This window comes from Balaenoptera physalus, assembly GCF_965194825.1.
Source record: "Balaenoptera physalus genome assembly, chromosome: 21".
Classification (NCBI taxonomy): Eukaryota; Metazoa; Chordata; class Mammalia; order Artiodactyla; family Balaenopteridae; genus Balaenoptera; species Balaenoptera physalus.
Window position 1 is genome coordinate 27230711 of NC_138902.1, and position 18730 is coordinate 27249440.

The 18730-nt window shown below is 40.1% G+C and overlaps 1 protein-coding gene across 8 annotated transcripts in view; it reads left to right on the plus strand.

The window, feature by feature from the left end:
• The window catches only part of SLC7A2 (solute carrier family 7 member 2), a 71843-nt gene that overhangs the window by 15533 nt on the left and 37580 nt on the right, over positions 1-18730 (plus strand). Inside the window, exon 1 of one of the 8 annotated variants that reach the window (XM_082444494.1) lies at positions 2018-4076. The exons of the other annotated variants lie outside the window; for them this stretch is intronic. The gene's annotated coding sequence lies outside the window, so the exon portion shown is untranslated. Of the gene's footprint in view, positions 1-2017; positions 4077-18730 lie in introns of those variants that run through there. 8 annotated transcript variants of the gene reach the window in all.

Below are 18730 nucleotides of genomic sequence, written 5' to 3' on the forward strand. Positions count from 1 at the left end.
ATTTATTTGGGTTAATGTATGTAATGCACTTAGCCTACCTCCTAAAACCTACGGTGTTTTGATAAACGTTAGCTCTCAGTAGTAGCAGCAAAAGAAAAAGTCTTAGTGGTGCTGGTTTATTTGTGTATATTTTATGAACATATCTCATTTCAGGAATTCCCAGAACTCTTCTTAAATTTTAAATTGATGGTCGAACTGTCTTTAAGCAATATCTTAAAGAAGTATCTTTAAGAAAGTCTCGCTCTTCTTTTTTATTCTTGCTGCGTTTTCTCTTCCCTGGATAATTCCAAGTTGCCTGTCTCTGAATCCTGTTTCCTCCAGCTCTGTGCCCCCAGGCCAGCCTCCATGGGGGCTGTGGAGTTACGGGCTCTTCTTTTGCCTCTGACGCCGCCTTGTACGTAGGTGCTTGTTTCTGATTGCCTTGTGGACTTCTAAGCTTTGCTTCATACCCTTCACACTGTCTCTCTTACTTTTCCCTCTGCCGCTCCATCTTGTACCCTTCATTCATTCAAAGGTCACTTATATAAAGAACATGTGAGTTTCTCAGGTCTTCTGAATAAGGGTGGCCAGGTTCCTGAAAGCAGCGTTCACACTTACTTTGCCAAGCTGACTCTTTCTGATTGCTTAAAATACTCTCTTCTTCCTCTTCTCTATAAGGCCTTCTAGACCGGTCCAGGAAGAGCGCCCTGCTTCCTCTGTGAGCCTTGGTAATGGGTCCGCCATCACTGTCTACCAGCAGAGCATCTGGTAGCTTGAAACATCTTATCCTCCAACAGTGAACAGGGGAAAAGAAGAGTTTTCTATAAGAAGAAATTATTAATGATTATTATAGTGAAACACATGTATTAAAGCTGCAGTATATTTAGTTTTGAATGCTACTTGGCACTGATTTTAGAATTTGGGACTTTCTGAGACTATGATAAATGACAGATATGTTTCAAATCTTAAACACATTTTGTGTAAAAAATAGTAAATGTGTTTTAGCAAAGAATCATCAGCAGTAGAAAGTTTCTTCTTGTGGCATACATTCCATCAAAATATATTTCAAAGCCGAGTCATATCAAGCTTAGGGATTTATGAGAATGTATTTTTGGCTCTAATAGATAATACACACACACACACACACACACACACATCCTTTAGTTCTTTAAGTAAAAAGGCCAGTACTTTTTCTACACAAAAATTACTTTCACCTCAAAAAATTAAACATATTTTAGCGTCTTTTTCAGTTCAAGGGTGTGTGATTATATCCAAAGGGGTTATATGATGACACACAGAACGAAGTTTCTGCCTTGCAGGCTTATCAGATACATATGTTTTGGGGACGGGGTGATAAGCCAAATATATGTGACGCTCCAGTCCAGGGCATAGGTGAGGAATGCCATCCAGAGATGTGGGTTCTGTTTGAGGGATCATGCGGAAGTTTCATGGAGAAGGTAGGATTTGAAAAGGATCTTGAAAAAGGAGTAAAGAGGTATCTACAAATAGAGATTGAGGTTTAAAAGACATTCTTGATGCGGAAACAGTGTGAGCAAAGGACCCTGAAAAGTGTGAGACCTGTTGGCAAAAGAGCACACGCTTCTCTTTGACCAAAGTAAGGTGGAATGTAAGGGAATTGGAAGGAGGGTAAGGGAAGGGGAAGAGAAGAGGAGTAATAGTAATAGCTAATGTTTATGGAGTACCTACTATGTGCCACGCATTGTTTTAAGGACTTTACTTGCATTAACTGATTTAATCCTAAGGAAGAGAAGGCCGGAGGCACAGATTGGGTCATAGTTGAGACTTTGGATGATGAGGTCATGAGTGTGTCATTCGGTTGGCAGTGAGGAGTCTGAATTGCCACAAGGAATAACTGAGCTCCTGCGAAGTGAGGACCATGGATGAACTGAGGTTACAGCAATAAGAAGGGTATTCACAGGAAGTTTTAACTGAGGTAACTGGGCGTATTAGAAGTTCCCCTGCCCCCGCACACACACACACACACACACACACACACACAAATGAAGTTCCCATGGGCAGCAGTGTTAGTGTTTTCATATTTGCAAATTCCAAGTCTTCAAAACAAGAGGATCTATTTTTTAGTAGAGTAGGATGTTAGTTTATTTTATAATCCATTATTGATTTGTGACTGCAGAACTGCTATTTGTATCTTAAAAGCAAGTCAATTCTGTTACCTGCCTCACGGTTACTTAAATTTTTAACCTTGAGCCAAAATGCATGTTACTGAAATGATCTTCTGTAAACCTATTTCAGGCTTGGTGTTTTTCAGATACAATTTGATTTTGAAAGAAAACACATAGTACCATAATGATATTTACTCTTGCTGGTTTGTTGACATTATTGATTAGGCTAATATATGCCAGGTAACTACATTTTTTCCCCTATTCATCTTTTTTGTACTCCTTGAGCTTTTACAGTACTTGCCTTCTAGGAAAAATATATTCCAAAGATGAAATTGTATATTTTGATAGAGGGAGGTCAAAGACATGTTTACACTTCAGAAAAAGTGCAGAGAAATCCCCTTAGAATCTAGGCAACATTTGGCATGCTTTGTGTTTTTCCCACACACAAAAGAGCTTGTAAATGGCCTGTGTTTGTTCTTTGTGATTGATGGGAAAGGGATAGTGTAGGACTGGAATAATTTATATCAGGTTAATTTGGCAGGATGCCGATCGTTTCTTGATGTTTAATTCTAGGCACATTGTTTCCATCCTGTTAGTTTGGGTAACCTTCTTGGTTAAGGACTTACACGGAGGGAATTCTGCTGTCTGGCCCACACGGAATTGCCGTCCATCCGGTGCTTCTGGAATCCTGGGTCAGACCTCGCTCTCTGTGAAGACAGCCGTGGCAACACCCAGACCAGAGGTGGTGCCAGTAGGAAGAATGGGCCTCTTTTTGGCTTTCTGGCAGCATGTCTCTCATTAGCATAGGGTGCTAAGGAGGAAAACTTGAGGAGAAGCCTTGAAGAAAGCCTAGCTTTTTACTTGTGTCCCTGCCCAGAATGATGCACTGCTAGCATGCATGTAGCCAGTTATGAAAGGAAGAAATCAAACCCGAACGTGAGGGCGAGTTTCTTAATGCTTTCATTTCCCACTTTAAAATTTTCTGTCAGGCAACTTCTTTAGGGAGATATGACCCAGTGGCCATGCTCAGGAAATTGTATTTGGAATTTCTTTTAACTGAAGCCTCAGAATATCACTGAGACTGTGCCCTAAAGACTATCATGGCTGCAGCAGCACAACCTCTTAGGCAAGGGGAGGAAAAGGATCCAGGATATACTTGGGGCCTAAGAGACTAAAAACCTTACTGGCCACAGAGAAGCAGGGCTGAGCGTGTGGCCTGGGACCCACGTGCGCCGTGCACTCATTTGACCACGCTGGTAGCTGGCCGAGAGGAGGACTGGGCAGGATTCTTACTGTATCTTATCACATTTTCTCAGATGTTTGTCCTCAACATCTACTTCCCATACATGGACCCACACGTGAACACCTGAAATAAAGACTATGTTCTCAGCTTCTCTTGAAGCATTCTGTGGCGTTGGACTAATTCTAGCTAATATCAAGTAAGGAAAAGCGACCTCTGTGACTTCTAGGAGGTATCCTTTAAAAAAGGGTTCTCTCTTCACCCCTTCTGCTATGGGCAGAATGTTTGTGCCCCCCACCAAAATTCATATGTTGAGAACCTAACCCCCAAGGTGATGGTATTAGGAAGTGGGCCTTTGGAAGGTGATGAGGTCATGAGGGTGGAACCTTTACGAATGGGATTAATGCCCTTATAGAAGAGTCTCCAGAGAGCTCCCTTGTCCTTTCTGCCATGTGAGGGCACAGCAAGGAGATGGCCATGGATGAATCAGAAGGCTGGAATCCCTCACCAGACACCGAATCTGCAGACACCTTGATCTTAGACCTCCCAGCCTCCAGACTGTGAGAAAGAAATGTTTGTTGTGTAAGCCATCCAGTCTACGGTATTTTTGGTATGCAGCCCAAGCTGACTGGGACACTTTGCACTTCCTACTTCTCACTGACTAGAAGGCAGATGTGGCAGCTGGAGTTTGATGATCACCTTTAGACCATAAGGTGAATGCTGTATAGCAAGGATGCCAGGGGAACAAGCTAGAGGCAGCTTGTGCCCTTGATCCAGTGGGGCCCAGCCAGTCAGCCTGTAGACCTACTATACACAACAGTGAAATGAGCTTCTGGTCCAAACCATTGTTATCTGGGGTTTTCTGTCACTGCCAGCTGAACCTAAATCATAATGAATACAGGGACTTTATGGTAGTAGAAGTAGAAATGAAGACAGGCAAAAGAGATTTAAAATTTCAACATAGGAGAGTTTTTCTATTTGTTTTAATGGTGAAGAGTGTTATAAAAATAGAAAAAAACCTAGAAGGAACTGATAAGTTCTGGGATGAAGATATTTTAAAATTCAGTCCAATTATACTAGAGTAGCTTATATGTAGTTCTTTTGCATAGAAGTGGGACATTTGATCGTTGGAAGATTTTTCTAAACCTGTAGTTCTATGAAAGCTATAAAGTTTTATTCTAAATTTCTTCAGTATGCTGTTAAATTTCTTAAGTTTGGGGTTTGAAATGGCTTTGTGATTGATTTAACTGACCAGTCTACATTGTGGTCAGACTTGTATGATTTGGTTTTCTTTGAAATTTGTTGAGATTTACTTTAGGGTCTAAGTTATATCAGCTTTTATATATGTTTCTTATGGACTTGAAAAGAGTATGGATTCTCTACTTGTTAGATGGAGTGTTCTGTGTGTATGAGTACCCTACATTTCTTTCTGTATTTTTTATTGTTTGTCTCCCCATCTAAGTTGTGCTTTCCATTAGGGTAAGGATTGTATTTTGTTCACGGCTCTTTCTCCGGTGCCTAGAGCAATGGCTGACACTTAGCAGATTCTGATTACAGTTTATATGTTAATTAAGTCAAATTAATTGTGACGTTCAAATCATTTGTAGTATGGATCATTTTTTTTTTATATCTAACATCAATAATTGAGGGAGGTAAGTTGAAAATCTCCTACCAAAGGTGTGCATTTTTCAATTTCTCTCTATAGTTCTCTCCATTTTTGCTTCATGTATTTTGAGGCTATTTCATTAGTGTATACAAATTTAAAATAACTTCTCCCTAGTCAATTGAATCTATTCACATTGTGTAATGGCCCTAATAAGGCTTTTAGTCTTAATGTTTATTGTATCTTATGTTAATGTAACTACGTTGGCTTTCTTTTTTACTAGTATTTATTTGCTTGGTTTTTCTGTCTCTATTTATTATTGGCACTTGCATGATTGTTCTTTCTCTGTCTACTTTCAACACTTCCAGGTTCTTTTGATTTGATGTATCTCTGTGATAACACATATTACTGGAATTTTAAAAATCCAATCTGATACTCTTTGAGTTTTAACTGTAAAATTAGTCAATCATATTCACTATAAATTCTTGGTCTTTTAGACATGTTTCTATCATCTTAATTTATGTTTTATATGTGTTTTATATTTTTTATTATTTCTTGCATTTGGGGGATTTTTATTTGTTATTCCGTTTATTTCCTCTACTTATTTAGATGATATGCACTCTATTTCTGTTCTTTTAGTGTAGACCATATGAAATTTTACCATGCATACTTTTAAAAAGTCTCCCAGATCTCTTCCCTAATAATACAAAAAACTTAGAATTTATGATCTACAACTTACATGTAATTATTGCCTTGCATTTTAGTTCATGAATTCTCTCTTTTGCTAATTCTTTCTCTCTCTAATATGCTGTTTAACTCATATGCTGAGTTTTTAATTTCTACGATTATATTTTTATCTATGTAAGTTTTATTTAGTTCTTTCAAAAATCTGCCTTTTTATTTTGGTGGTCTCTTGTTTTGAGTCATTTTAAAAATTTAATCTTTTAATTTTTTAAACTTTTTCTGCATAGTTATTCCATACGCTTGTCTGGTATTTCCAGTATCTGAAGACTTAGGGGGGTTAAATCTGTTGGTTGTTTTCATTGACTATTAAAAGTAGTGGTTTAAACCTGCTGGCACTTTGCTCTTGGAATTCTAGTCTCCACAATTGTGAAAAAATAAATTTCTGTTGTTTGAACCACCACCCACCCCCAAAAAAGTAGTGGTTTATTTTATTGCATGTATTGGGGAATTTTTTATTGTGAACACACATATTATGTTGAATTTAATCTGTGAGAACCCTGAAGACGTAAACAGGGTGGGTTTTCCTTTGGAAATGATTTGCATTTATATATACAAATAAGCTAGGAGACTATTTGATTAGGTGCATAAAACTGCTACTGAGCTGGGCTACTTTAACTCCCTTTGTCCTACCCAAGAGGTAGGGTGGAATGGGGAGGCCTGAGCCAGTCTCCTTAGCTATCTGTGTGCCCAGAAAAAAGTCCTTGGGCCTCAGTTTTCTCCTTTAAATCTAGAGCACTGGACTGGCAATCAGTTTCATTCTAAATCCTAATTTCTATGTACCTACAAATATTTTAAAATAAAAATAAGTGGCTTTTATAAACGGACTCTTTTTGGCGTTCCAAGACATGAATGTCAAACACATGTCTCTGGGTCCTTCATTTATATTATAATAATAAATTAACAACAGCCTCTGCCATCCACTGAGTGCCTGCTCTGTAGTGGGCCCTTCGCATGCATTATCTCATTTGATCTCAAAACCACCTTATGAGAATATCTTCATTTTACCAGAGAGGAGATGAGGGCTAAGAAGTAAACACTGGTCCACCTGCCTCTAAAACCCCAAGGTCTTCCCTCTGGGTGGTTTTTAGGAGTCTGCTTTTGTCACTTAGCTATAGGATCAAATGAGTGTGGATGGTAATATTATCATTATACTTGATTCTCATTAGAATTTTTAAAGTGTTTAATTTTACATGAGGGCAAAATAATCTCAAATTTCTATTTGATGCCCGGAAGGGTGGGATCCTAGTTGTTGTTTTGTGGTTATTGCCATTGAAAAGAGGCAAATGAAAAGCATTTTGTCTGCCCCTTCTCCCTTCAATCTCTGCTTCAGGAATGAGTACAATAATTGGCTAAAGTGTTTATGCATTTATGTACATAGTTGTGACGTTCACATCTAGTCCTGACTTTTTTTTTTCTAGTTTGTTTGTAGCAGGGAAAAATACAGAGCCACAATATGCCACTAGAAACAAGTTCTTAGCACACATGGTTAGTTGCCCTGTGCTTCCTCGGCTGTGCACAGTGATAGCACTTTAACTTTTGGAAGTGGAGAAATTACCGAAAATTATTGATTGGGGCAAGAGTCAAAGATGACTCAGAACTAGACTCTATCCCTGCACCTAGATAAAGTTGTAATCCAGCGTGGAACCATGTTTCTATGTATTTTCCCCATATTTTTGCTACAGTTGTGTTATTATCCTTTCAGCCCACCAGAGAAGTTTGCCTTGACTTTTCAAGTTGAAAAATATCCTTCACTGGGTGTCCTAAATGTGCTGGGCCCTTAGTCTGCCCCATTAGAAATAACATTTTGCTTATAAGTATTTCTCTATTTGAAGAAAAAGGAAGTATTTAGAAGTCTTTTAGAAAACCAAGTAAGTAAGCTCTGGAATATGAAGCAAGAAAGTGGCCAAAAATCATAGTTGTAATTGTTAGTATTTGTTGCAGTTTCTTCTGATTCCTCAATAAATTATCTTTACACTCCCAGAAAGCTGTCCTAGAAACAGGACACTACACAGATACGGGTTTGGAGAACTGTAGGCAAGTCCTGAGGGAGGCACAAGTGATAATCCAGGAGGGTTTGTTTGCCAGAGTTTTAATTCGACAATGAGCTGCTTACCTTCAAATGACCACGGTAGAATCCTGCCTTCTACACCTCTGTTCGTGGCTGGGTGCCTGTGAGCTTACGCTCAGAGTACATTAAGCAACTGGATGGTGTGAGGGCCGTAGATGATGAAACATTGTTCTGCTGCTTGCAAACAACGACCCTCCCGCAAGCGGGATTCGTTGAAACCTTCCTGTGAAAGATTCTTAAACAAACTTGGTCTTTGTTGACCAAAGATAAATGAAATAGGGAGGCCAAGTAGGAGCGTAGGCAGTTCACCGAATTTGCACAAGCTCTACTTTTTGGGGATATTCACAAAATGTTTGTCTCTTGGTGACAAGGAAATTATTTGTTTAAACCTTAGAATGTTCCCTAACGGCCGTCTGGCAGACTCAGTCTACGTACTCTAGATTTTTAAAAGTTAGACTTTTAAATACTCAGAGAAAATATGGATATAATTTCATGGACTGTATGTAACCCTAAAAGGTAATAATGTTTGGAAAGAAGAAAAGACAAATAGAGTTGGCCCTCTGTGTCCGCGGATGTGGAACCCACAAATAGGGAACCTGTGAATACGTAGGGCTGATTATGGGGCTTGCGCATCAGTGGATTTGGGTAACCATGGCCGGTCCTGGAACCAATCCCCCGCGGACACCGAGGGACGATTGTATAATCAAAATCCTAATCAGATAGTGAATGCTCAGAGTGCGGAATGAGAAGGGCACACACCAGAAAGGTTCACTGTGGCTGTCACAGGAATTCATTTGAGGGACTCAGATTTCAAAGGTGGAAGAATAAAGTATGAATCTATTAAAAGGAGCAAAGGAATGTTTGAGTTGAATCTTTATGAAATATTTAATCAGGAAGGAGAAATAAGAGGGACCTTAGAGTGGTAACAATAGATGACTGAGGGAAGGCAGAGCTGCTCTTGTGTTTAGGAGAAGGGTGGCTCTCTGACCAGAAGGATAGAACACATAACTGAAAGGGAAGCTGAGGCCCAAATTGGTGAGAGAGAATGCAGCTGCTTTAAACTATCTCACAATTTCAGGCCTGGATGAATTACATCTCGCAATATTAAAATAATTTGTAGATATGAGTGTAGTGGGACCATCTGTCATCTTGGAGGTGCCCTGAAGTACAAGAAAGGGAACAGCAAGAAAGAGACAGTAACCCTTGTCTTCAAAACGGAGGCCAATGTAGATCCTGGAAACCACAGATCAGGGGGCTGGATACAGTTCACCAGCAAAATTCTAGGACTGTGTGGTGTGTGGGTTGGAGAAGAAGTGACCAGTCCCCAAAAGGCATCGTGAGTTCATCAAGAACAGTTATGCCTAACAAACTCTGTACCCTCTTTGTTACATAGTTATCAGAATGGTGGAATTCAAAAGTTTAAACATAACAAGTAGCATTTCGGCAAAGCATTTAATACCATGTGTTGTGATAACCTTGGGATAAGCAGGAGAGAAATGTGGATCTCTAGTTGTTTGCACGATATACTGAGAGTGTTGATTAATGGGTCGATACCAGCTTGGAGGGACATTCTTGGTGGCATGCCATGGTACTCTGTCCTTTGCCCTGTCACGTTTTTATCATTTACTTGGATTAAGGTAGAAGTCATTCTTGTTAAATTTGCAGTGACATAAAGGTAGGTAAGATGCTTAATACACTGATGGATGGATTTATGTTACACATAATCCCAAATAATATGAAACTTAAAATTCTGAATTTAGGTTTGAAAATAATCAGTGAAATAAAATGGAATCAAGAAGACCAGTCTATGTTGATGTCTTTGAGAAAAAAAAGACCTGAAGGTTTTAGTTAACTAGAAACCAAGTGTGAGTCATTCATTCACGGAACAAATGTGTACTGCACTCCTCTCTATATTTTAATCACTATGAGTACACTGAGAATGCAGCAAATGAAGAAAATATAGACCTTCCTTTCCAGAAACTTAGAGTAAAGGAGTGTATTCATTTCCGAGGGTTGCCATTACAAAAGTACCACAAACTGGGTGGCTTAAAATAACAAAAATGTATCGTCTCACAGCTCTGGAAACTTAGAAACCCAAAATCAAGGTGGCAGCAGGGCCATGCTCCTCTGAAGCGTGGAGGGAAAAATCCCTCCTTGCCCCCTCTGGCTGCTGGTGGTGGCCCTCAATTGTAGGTGTTTCTTGGCTTGCAGCTACGTCACTCCAGTTTCTGCCTCTGTCATCACATGGCATTCTTCCCATCTGTCTGTGTCTTCACACAGCATTTTCCTCTTCTTATAAGGACACCAGTCATATGGGATTAAGACTCACCCTAATGATCTAATCTTAATCTGGTAACACCAGCAAAGACCCTGTTTCCAAAAGTACAGAGTGCTTATGGTTTCCTTTGCTGCGCAAAAGCTCTTAAGTTTAATTAGGTCCCATTCATTTATTTTTGTTTTTATTCTCATTACTCTAGGAGGTGAGTCAAAAAAGATCTTGCTGCAATTTATGTCAAAGAGTGTTCTGCCTATGTTTTCCTTTAAGAGTTTTATAGTGTCTGGCCTTACATTAAGTAAGTCAGAAAGAGAAAAACAGATACCGTATATTAACGCATGTATGTGGAATCTGAAAAAATTCGTATAGACGATCTTATTTACAAAGCAGAGATAGAGACACAGACATAGAGACAAACGTATGGATACCAAGGGGGAAAGGGGCGGGGTGGGATGAATTGGGAGATTGGGATTTACATATGTACACTATTGATACTATGTATAAAATAGATAACTAATGAGAACCTACTGTATAGCACAGGGAACTCTACTCAGTGCTCTGTGGTGACCTAAATGGAAAGGAAATCCAAAAAAGAGGGGATATATGTATACGTATAGCTGATTCACTTTGCTGTACAGCAGAAACTAACACAGCGTTGTAAAGCAACTATACGCCAATAAAAATAAAAATAAAAAAATACGGAGTGCTGTGAGCATAAGCAATAGCGTGACCTCATTTAGCTTGGGGGAGGGTGTCAGGGAGGATTGGGAGCTCTCCAGGCGAAGACGAGAAGGAGTAACTTTCCAGAAAGGAGCAGCAACTATGCAGAAAGCCTGGAGGCAGTAAGGGGCTCAGAGTTCTGAGGACCTTAAAAGGAAGCCCCGTGTAGCACAGGGGTCTGAGGAAGAGGTAGAAGATGTGCTGAGGAGATAGCTAGGCGCCAGACCCAGAGGAGCTCTGCGCGCTGTGTTGCCATGGTTTGATGCGACTAATGAAAACAAAACAAAAAGAATAATAGAAGTATATAGAATGGAGAAGGTGATAAATTAGACTCTATATTTGCTTGACCACATGTGGAATGCTTTGACTTGTTGGGAGTGTCATATTTTAAGTTAGTGTTTATGAGTGTTGTACTTTGAATTAATGTATTTATCTGCGTGGAGAGAAATCTTGGGATGATAGCCATTTGGAATTATTTGAATGGCAAGACTTTCTGCCTTTATTCTTAGGGCAGAATTAGGCCAATGGGTAGGAGTAACAGGAGGGCTCTGGAAAAGAAGGGTCTTCTAGCAGTGGGAACTACACAAGTTGAGAGCAGGAGCCTTGAGAAGTATTCGCCCTTGGAGGATGGCCACCCATCCGAGATGCAAGGCCTACTGCAGTGACCGTGAAGTGAGGAGTGTTTGCCTCTAAGGTCCTCTGTGCAGGAAGCCGGGAGGCGGTGAGAGACCAGGAGCTCTGAAGACATTAAAAGAAAACCCAGTGAAGTATCCACTAGGGGTTCAAATGTGATGTTAAGATTTCTGAAACACATTTCCTTGTACTTTATAATTAAAAAGTAAGAGCATTAAAAGGGCTTTAAAATTAAATATCATTGGGAGATTACTAAGTAACTGAATTCATTTAAAACATCTTTGTAATACAATATTATATGTCAGTTATATCTCAAAGAAGACTTTGCAGAATTATTTAGATGCATTTGTCTTTCCGGACCCTCTGCTGTAATTGCAGCAATTATCCTTAACCTCACATCTTTCATACAACTCTCTCATTCCTTTTCTGACGTTCTCTCAGCTGCCCTTACTTGACTTGTTCTATTAAATTTGTTTCTAGGGATCAATTGCCAGTCATTTCTGTTAAGCTGAATAAGTCCTATTTAGAAGTGATGGTATGTAAATGTGTACATTTTGTTTTATACCAAACCAGCAATTTTACCTTCTCTGGCGGGGAGGGAGCAGGAGGGCACATAGGAGGGCACATAGCATAAACCAAGTGTCCATCCTACCCAAGTGCCACGGGAGCCATTCTCTTTTGGGAGGGAGGTCGGTCATATTCAAAGAAACGCTGACCAGCTGCCCAAAGTATATTTAAAAGGAATTTCCACATTCACTTGTATCTCCTGAAGGACATCCAACTCATACTCCATACCAGCACTTCTCAAAATCCCCCTTTCCTCTCCTCCCCACTTCTCTCTGCCAGGTGGATTCTCTCTAGGCTGTGGTTTCTTCTCTTACCCCCAGCCCTTTATTATATAAATCAGCCTGCTTCTTGGCTTTACATTTGCTAAGCATAAGGTGGGTTTTTTCTTCCTTGAGTCAAAGGAAAGCTCAGGAGCTGGTAGACGGGCAAGAAAGAACCTTCCTGCTGTCCCTGCAGTAGCTCAGAAGGCCTGGGAACCGAATCCTCCCTAGATGACAAGGGGGCAACCAGAATCCGACGGGTCAATAAATCTTGTCACCTATGTGTGGACAAGAGGGCAGGATTTTAGGGGCAGTTGATGGACAAATTGGATTACAGTATTCATGTGGAGGATAGAAAAGGATAAGGCTAGGAAGGCAGGCTGAGATCAGATGACAGAGGGGTGGTTTTGAAACGCAGGCTGGATTGTTCGAGTTGGAGAAGTTGGCAGGAGGCCGATTAGATACGATAGATTAGGTATGATAGGTTTGAAGCATTAACATTTAGCTCATTCTGCATATTTCATAATTCTCTGTTACTTAGGAGTGTGCTGATACTTATAAACCTTTCCAAGCATATTTTAAAATTACGGATACTAAGCCCTGATTGACCAAAATCATTCATCTACAAGTCTCTGCATGGCATGGTTTCATTTAAAGTCAGGGTTGGGAAATAACAGTGCTGGTTTCCTGGATAGAGCTGGAATCAGAGCCCCACAGGAGATATTTCTCTCTCTGCATCTTGGTGCTGAATACTCTGAAGATCAGATGAAACGGCTCTTTGCTTTGCAAAGAAGCAGCAGGAGTGTGCCTTCTTCTTATTTTAATACTTCGAGTACACCATTGCCAGATTGTACTACAGAGCCATTAGAGAGGTTTCAGAGGTGAGAAGGCCAAGTTACAGTTTTATTTTTGAGTAACAAAAAGATTAAAGGTGAATGTTTTAGATGAGTGCTAGGGATGTGATGTACAACATGATTAATATCTGAAAGTTGCTGAGAGTAAATCCTAAGAGTTCGCGTCACAAGGAGAACATATTTTTTTTCTTTTTCTTTAAAGGAAAAACAAAATTTGAGAAACTGGATGAGTAGTAGTTATATGTGTATACATATTTTGAATTTCTGCTTAAATAGCAGCAGGTTTTACAATGCTTTATACTTTTTGTTTTTATAAATCCTATTCCTTTTAGAGCCCATTCTTCACACATTATTTAAATACTTTGTTTGTTTAGAAAATTCCTATTAATCATTGATTACCAAATAGAGTTTTTAGAAGATTATGAAATAGTAGGAATATTAAATTATATAGTAATTTAAGTTATTGCTATTCAAAATTAAAAATCAAGATAGATATTTCCAGGAACTTCTGATTAAGAATTGGCAAATTAATATGATTATTTTAAGGATTGGTTACTATTTATTAGGGAAATAACTTTAGTTGTTATAGATATTTATATAAAATTCAGTATATTTTTCCAAGAAATTTTTTTTTGTTTTTAAAATATTTTTATTGAAGTGTAGTTGATTTACAATGTTGTGTTAGTTTCAGGTGTACAGCAAAGTGATTCAGTTATATGTATATTCTTTTTCAGATTCTTTTCCATTATAGGTTATTATAAGATATTGAATATAGTTCTGTGTGCTATATAGTAGGTCCTTGTTTATCTGTTTTACATATAGTAGTGTGTATCTGTTAACCTCAAACTCCTAATTTATCCCTCCCACCCACCAAAAGGGTTTTTTCAAATAAAGTAAGAGAAGAAAAATTGAAGTTTTAAATAACTGATTTTAAGAAATGGCTGATTGTATAAATTGTCAATTTCAAAATGAATATTAAAGATTTTGGATACTGCTTCTTTATTAGAAAAATTCAATATTGAGTTTCATATTTGTATTCTTTGTTCTAAGGACTCCTTAAGCGGTATTCAGCCTTTTTTAAAAAAAATAAATTCTGGAATGGATTATCACTATGTGATAACGGTCTGTTGTATTTGTGTTTCTCCCTCTGCCTGTATCTCCCCTGCTGACACCCCCCCAGCCCCCTGAACAGGGCACACTCCCTTCTGTGCGTTCTGGTAGTGCCCTGGACTTGCCTTTCCCACAAGCGCACTATGTGATAACGGTCTGTTGTATTTGTGTTTCTCCCTCTGCCTGTATCTCCCCTGCTGACACCCCCCCAGCCCCCTGAACAGGGCACACTCCCTTCTGTGCGTTCTGGTAGTGCCCTGGACTTGCCTTTCCCACAAGCGCACTATGTGATAACGGTCTGTTGTATTTGTGTTTCTCCCTCTGCCTGTATCTCCCCTGCTGACACCCCCCCAGCCCCCTGAACAGGGCACACTCCCTTCTGTGCGTTCTGGTAGTGCCCTGGACTTGCCTTTCCCACAAGCGCACTATGTGATAACGGTCTGTTGTATTTGTGTTTCTCCCTCTGCCTGTATCTCCCCTGCTGACACCCCCCCAGCCCCCTGAACAGGGCACACTCCCTTCTGTGCGTTCTGGTAGTGCCCTGGACTTGCCTTTCCCACAAGCGCACTATGTGATAACGGTCTGTTGTATTTGTGTTTCTCCCTCTGCCTGTATCTCCCCTGCCCCCTGGAATATTGTTTAGAAATTGCCTTTAGACCATTTCCCTTTTTTTTTTTTTTAATTTCTAAGGCTTGATATTTTTAGAGAAATTGACAGTCATTAAGCAACTGATCAGTTGAGTTCAGTCTATGCCATAATATAAAAACAGAAAAATCTGGTGAAAACTTAAGTTGGAGAAGTTGTTTGTAGTTACTGCATATTAATAAGCAGAATATAAATGTGACAAGACTATCAGTCTTCAGTTTTAAGGACCTCGCCATTTCAAGTTATTTTAATTTTTAAAATTCTTCTTAGTTTGCATATTCTAAACTTGAATTTAGAGGCTCTGAATCATGACGATGATTTAATTACTGTTTTAATTACTTTCTCTGAGCACATAATAGAAAAGTTTCATTCAGATTTATTGGAAGCCAACATGAATTTCCAAACCTCTCAGCCAATTACAGTGTTTCAACAATCTGCCAAGATGCTAAGGATAAAAATCTCTGGCGATATATTGTTTCTGTATTTTAAGAAGTACCAAATCAGAACATGCTTTTCAAAACTGAAAATATAGTTTCAAAAATGACTATTTTTCAAGAAATGACTTTACAGCAAAACCATAAACCATAAGTATACTCGACATGGTATCCATCTAAATTTCTTGAACATGAATTAAAAACGAATGTGAATTCTGGTTGAATTCCTTTTCTGCCACAGTTTGATGGAAGGAATTTTGCCTAGCATTGAAACAAAAGTGACTGCATTCTAACAACTAAATTAGGTAGCCTTTTGAGGAGGGTGTGTGGTAAGTGAATTAAGAGGGATACTTTGGCTCTGGAAAGAGAATGATTAGAAGAAATCAGAGTGTTCTAAAGGACTTCTCAGTTTTTGCCTTCAGACAAAAAGAGCTTTCTTGTACTTTAACACACCTCCTAGTCCATGAATGTACTTCTAGCATCTTTAATCTGAAATTCAGCTACTAATCCAGAAATAAGTAAAAATAAACTTCTTGAGCAGTGGCTCTTTGTTGACAGGAGCATGGGTTCGTCCAGGTCATCTGGATTTCCTTGGCATCCTTGAGTTGATTCTAATTTGTGTGGACAGTGGATTAAAATTGGAATTAAGGTAATAGTGAGTATTTATTTGTTTGTTTTTAAAACAGTTCTGTCAGTCTTATTAAACAGTTTTTTGAGACGTGATACGGAATGAGTCACCTTCCTGTAAAGATGGGCAGCTTGAATGCCTGGTACCGTAGCAGACAGCCACCATCAAATTCAGTAGCGTTTAGGAGGATCACTGAATTGTGGCAAGATTTGATCAACAATCATCAAAGATATACAGATTTAAACATCAGTAATGTAGAGAGCCCATTCATCTAGAATACCTTGTTTCGTGAAAACGTCATGTCAAAAACTCCTGTGTTTAGTTTTCTGACAGATCAAAGAGATTGACATGGAAATTTTAACTATGTTGTAGAAGCATATATTTAAAGTTACTATCTGTTTATTTTTTGTGTGTTTAGAATGGGAGTGCAAGTTTTAAATGGTGAAAACAAAAACAAAACTGTGCTTGTATAAAGTTAGACTGAAGTCATGCTGACATTACTTCTTCATCCCTTCTTATTGTTATCTATAAAATACATGCCTTATAACGTTTGGATTTTTGGAGCTTGCAGACGGAATAAGAGCTCAGCAGTCCATCACCTAGCCTACAAACTTGTCTGGCTCATCCCGCACTGTTCTCCTTCTTGACTCTTAAGGTGGAGATGCCATTTCTCCTTCTACCTAATTTCAGCTCTTCAACCCAGCACTGATCTCAGTCTTCCACATCTCAAGAACCTTGCTTTATCCATTCTCCCTTTTGGATTTTCAACCTCTCTTTCTCTCTTGGCACTTTCCCATTGGTATCTAAACAGATTAAGTTTCTTCTGTATAAAACGCTCTTCCTTGATTCCATGGACCCCTCAGGGCATTGGCTTGAAAAAGGCTCCTGAACGTATTGCTTTCATTTCCTCACTGCCCATAATTTTGCAGCCCCTGCAACCTGGCTTACACCCCACCGCCCACAGAAACCTCACCTGTCAAGGTCACCAAAGGCTTCTTTGCCACAAAATTCCAAGGTCAAACATTTTCCTTTCATTTTGAGCACCATCTGACTCTGATGACCACTCCTTCTTTCTTGAAAGCTCACTCCTTTTTTGGGTCAGAACTTTTCCTGGTTCCTCCTATCACTCCTGCCTCTCCTTTCCAGCTCCTCTGTGGGCGGTGGTAGTGGTTCTTCTCCTTCTCCTTCTACTTCTCCTTCCCCTCCTTCTCCTTCTCCTTCTCCTTCTCCTTCTCCTTCTTCTTCTTCTTCTTCTTCTTCTTCTTCTTCTTCCCCTCCTCCTCTCCTCCTTCACCTCCTTCCCTCCTCCCCTCCCCTTCCCTCCATCCCCCTCCCCTTCCCCCTCCTCCTCCTCCTTCCCATTCCTTAAATGTGTGCATCTTTGGTATTTCCTTTCCTTCCCTTCTCGTGTACAGTCTCTCCCTGGGTGATACTGTCTATTTAACTATCATCTCTATGCTGATCATTCTCAGATCTCCTGTCTTCTGTGCTCTCCTGAGCTTTGCTGAAACCACATGGCAATTCCACACATTCCTTAAAATCAGAGTGGTCAGAAAGAACCTCCTTCTTGCTAATTCCTCATATAAATGAAAGGCACACAAACCATCTAGCAGCTCTGGGTCCCAGATCCACACGGTCACCAACTGTATATCCTCCACCTCCTAAAGGGCACTGTAGCCCATCCATTTCTCTTCACCCCACTGCCTTTACCCTAGTAAAGGGTAAAGGTCACACTCCCTCGTGCCTAGATTATCCCAGTAGCCTGTTTACCCTTCCCCTTAACTCCAGTCTTGATCTTTCTCATCCCTTCCGTATAACACAATCAGAACAATAATTGTCAAGTTGTGTATCTGGTTTAAAGTCCTTCAGTGATTCCCCACTGCCCTCAGGGTCAAGTCCAAGCTCCCTGCATGGCCTGGGGACCCCTCCGCTTACCGCTACTTCCCTCTAGCTTCTCCCCCAGCCCCTGAGCTCTGTGTGTATGAAACTACTTTCTGTGCCTCTGCTCAGAGCACTCCTCATCCCCCCCACTCCCCCCAGCCTCCTTCCCGTTGCACCTTCAGATGGCTAAATCCAACTCATCCTTTCACAGGTCTCAGACTAGACATAGCTCTCTCTAGGAAAGTTCCTCTGACCACCTGAACCCCAGTCAGAGTCTGAGTGAGGAGCCCCTCCTGTTGAAACAAGAGGGAAGAGGGCAGGGCACAACGTTTAAAAGAATGACATAGCCCTTGAGGATGTGACATAAATGGGTTAGAACCAACTAGGTCCAAGATGACAGAAGATTTGACTTCCAGTGGACCTTGAGCATCAGTATATGCTCGTTGTAATACACTAGCCAAATGACACACCCACCAGCGCCATGACAGTTCCAAGGCCAACCAGAAAAGGGCAAAAAGTGGGCGGTGGCCCAATTCCTGGAAATCCCCTCCCGTTCCCCAAAATAGTTGGAATAATCTCCCACTCATTAGCCTATGAAATTACCCAGTCCATAAAAACTAACCACCCATATTTCAGGCCCTCTTGCCTTCTGAGATGAAAATGGCCCACTCTCTGTCTGTGGAGTGTGTTTCTCCCAAGGCCGTTCTCACCTTTTGAGACCGGCCGCATTCTCTCTATGGAATGTGTATCTCTCTAAATAGATCCACTTCTTATCTACCACTTTGTCTCTCACTGAATTCTTTCTGCGATGAGACGTCAAGAACCTGAGCTTCAGTAAGTCCTAAGATGAGGTGTGTGATCTCAATTAAAAGACCGTGGGTTCAAGTCTCAATCTGAATTCTAGCTGGGTCCAAGTCCCAATCTGAGTTGTGTGGTTTCACTGTG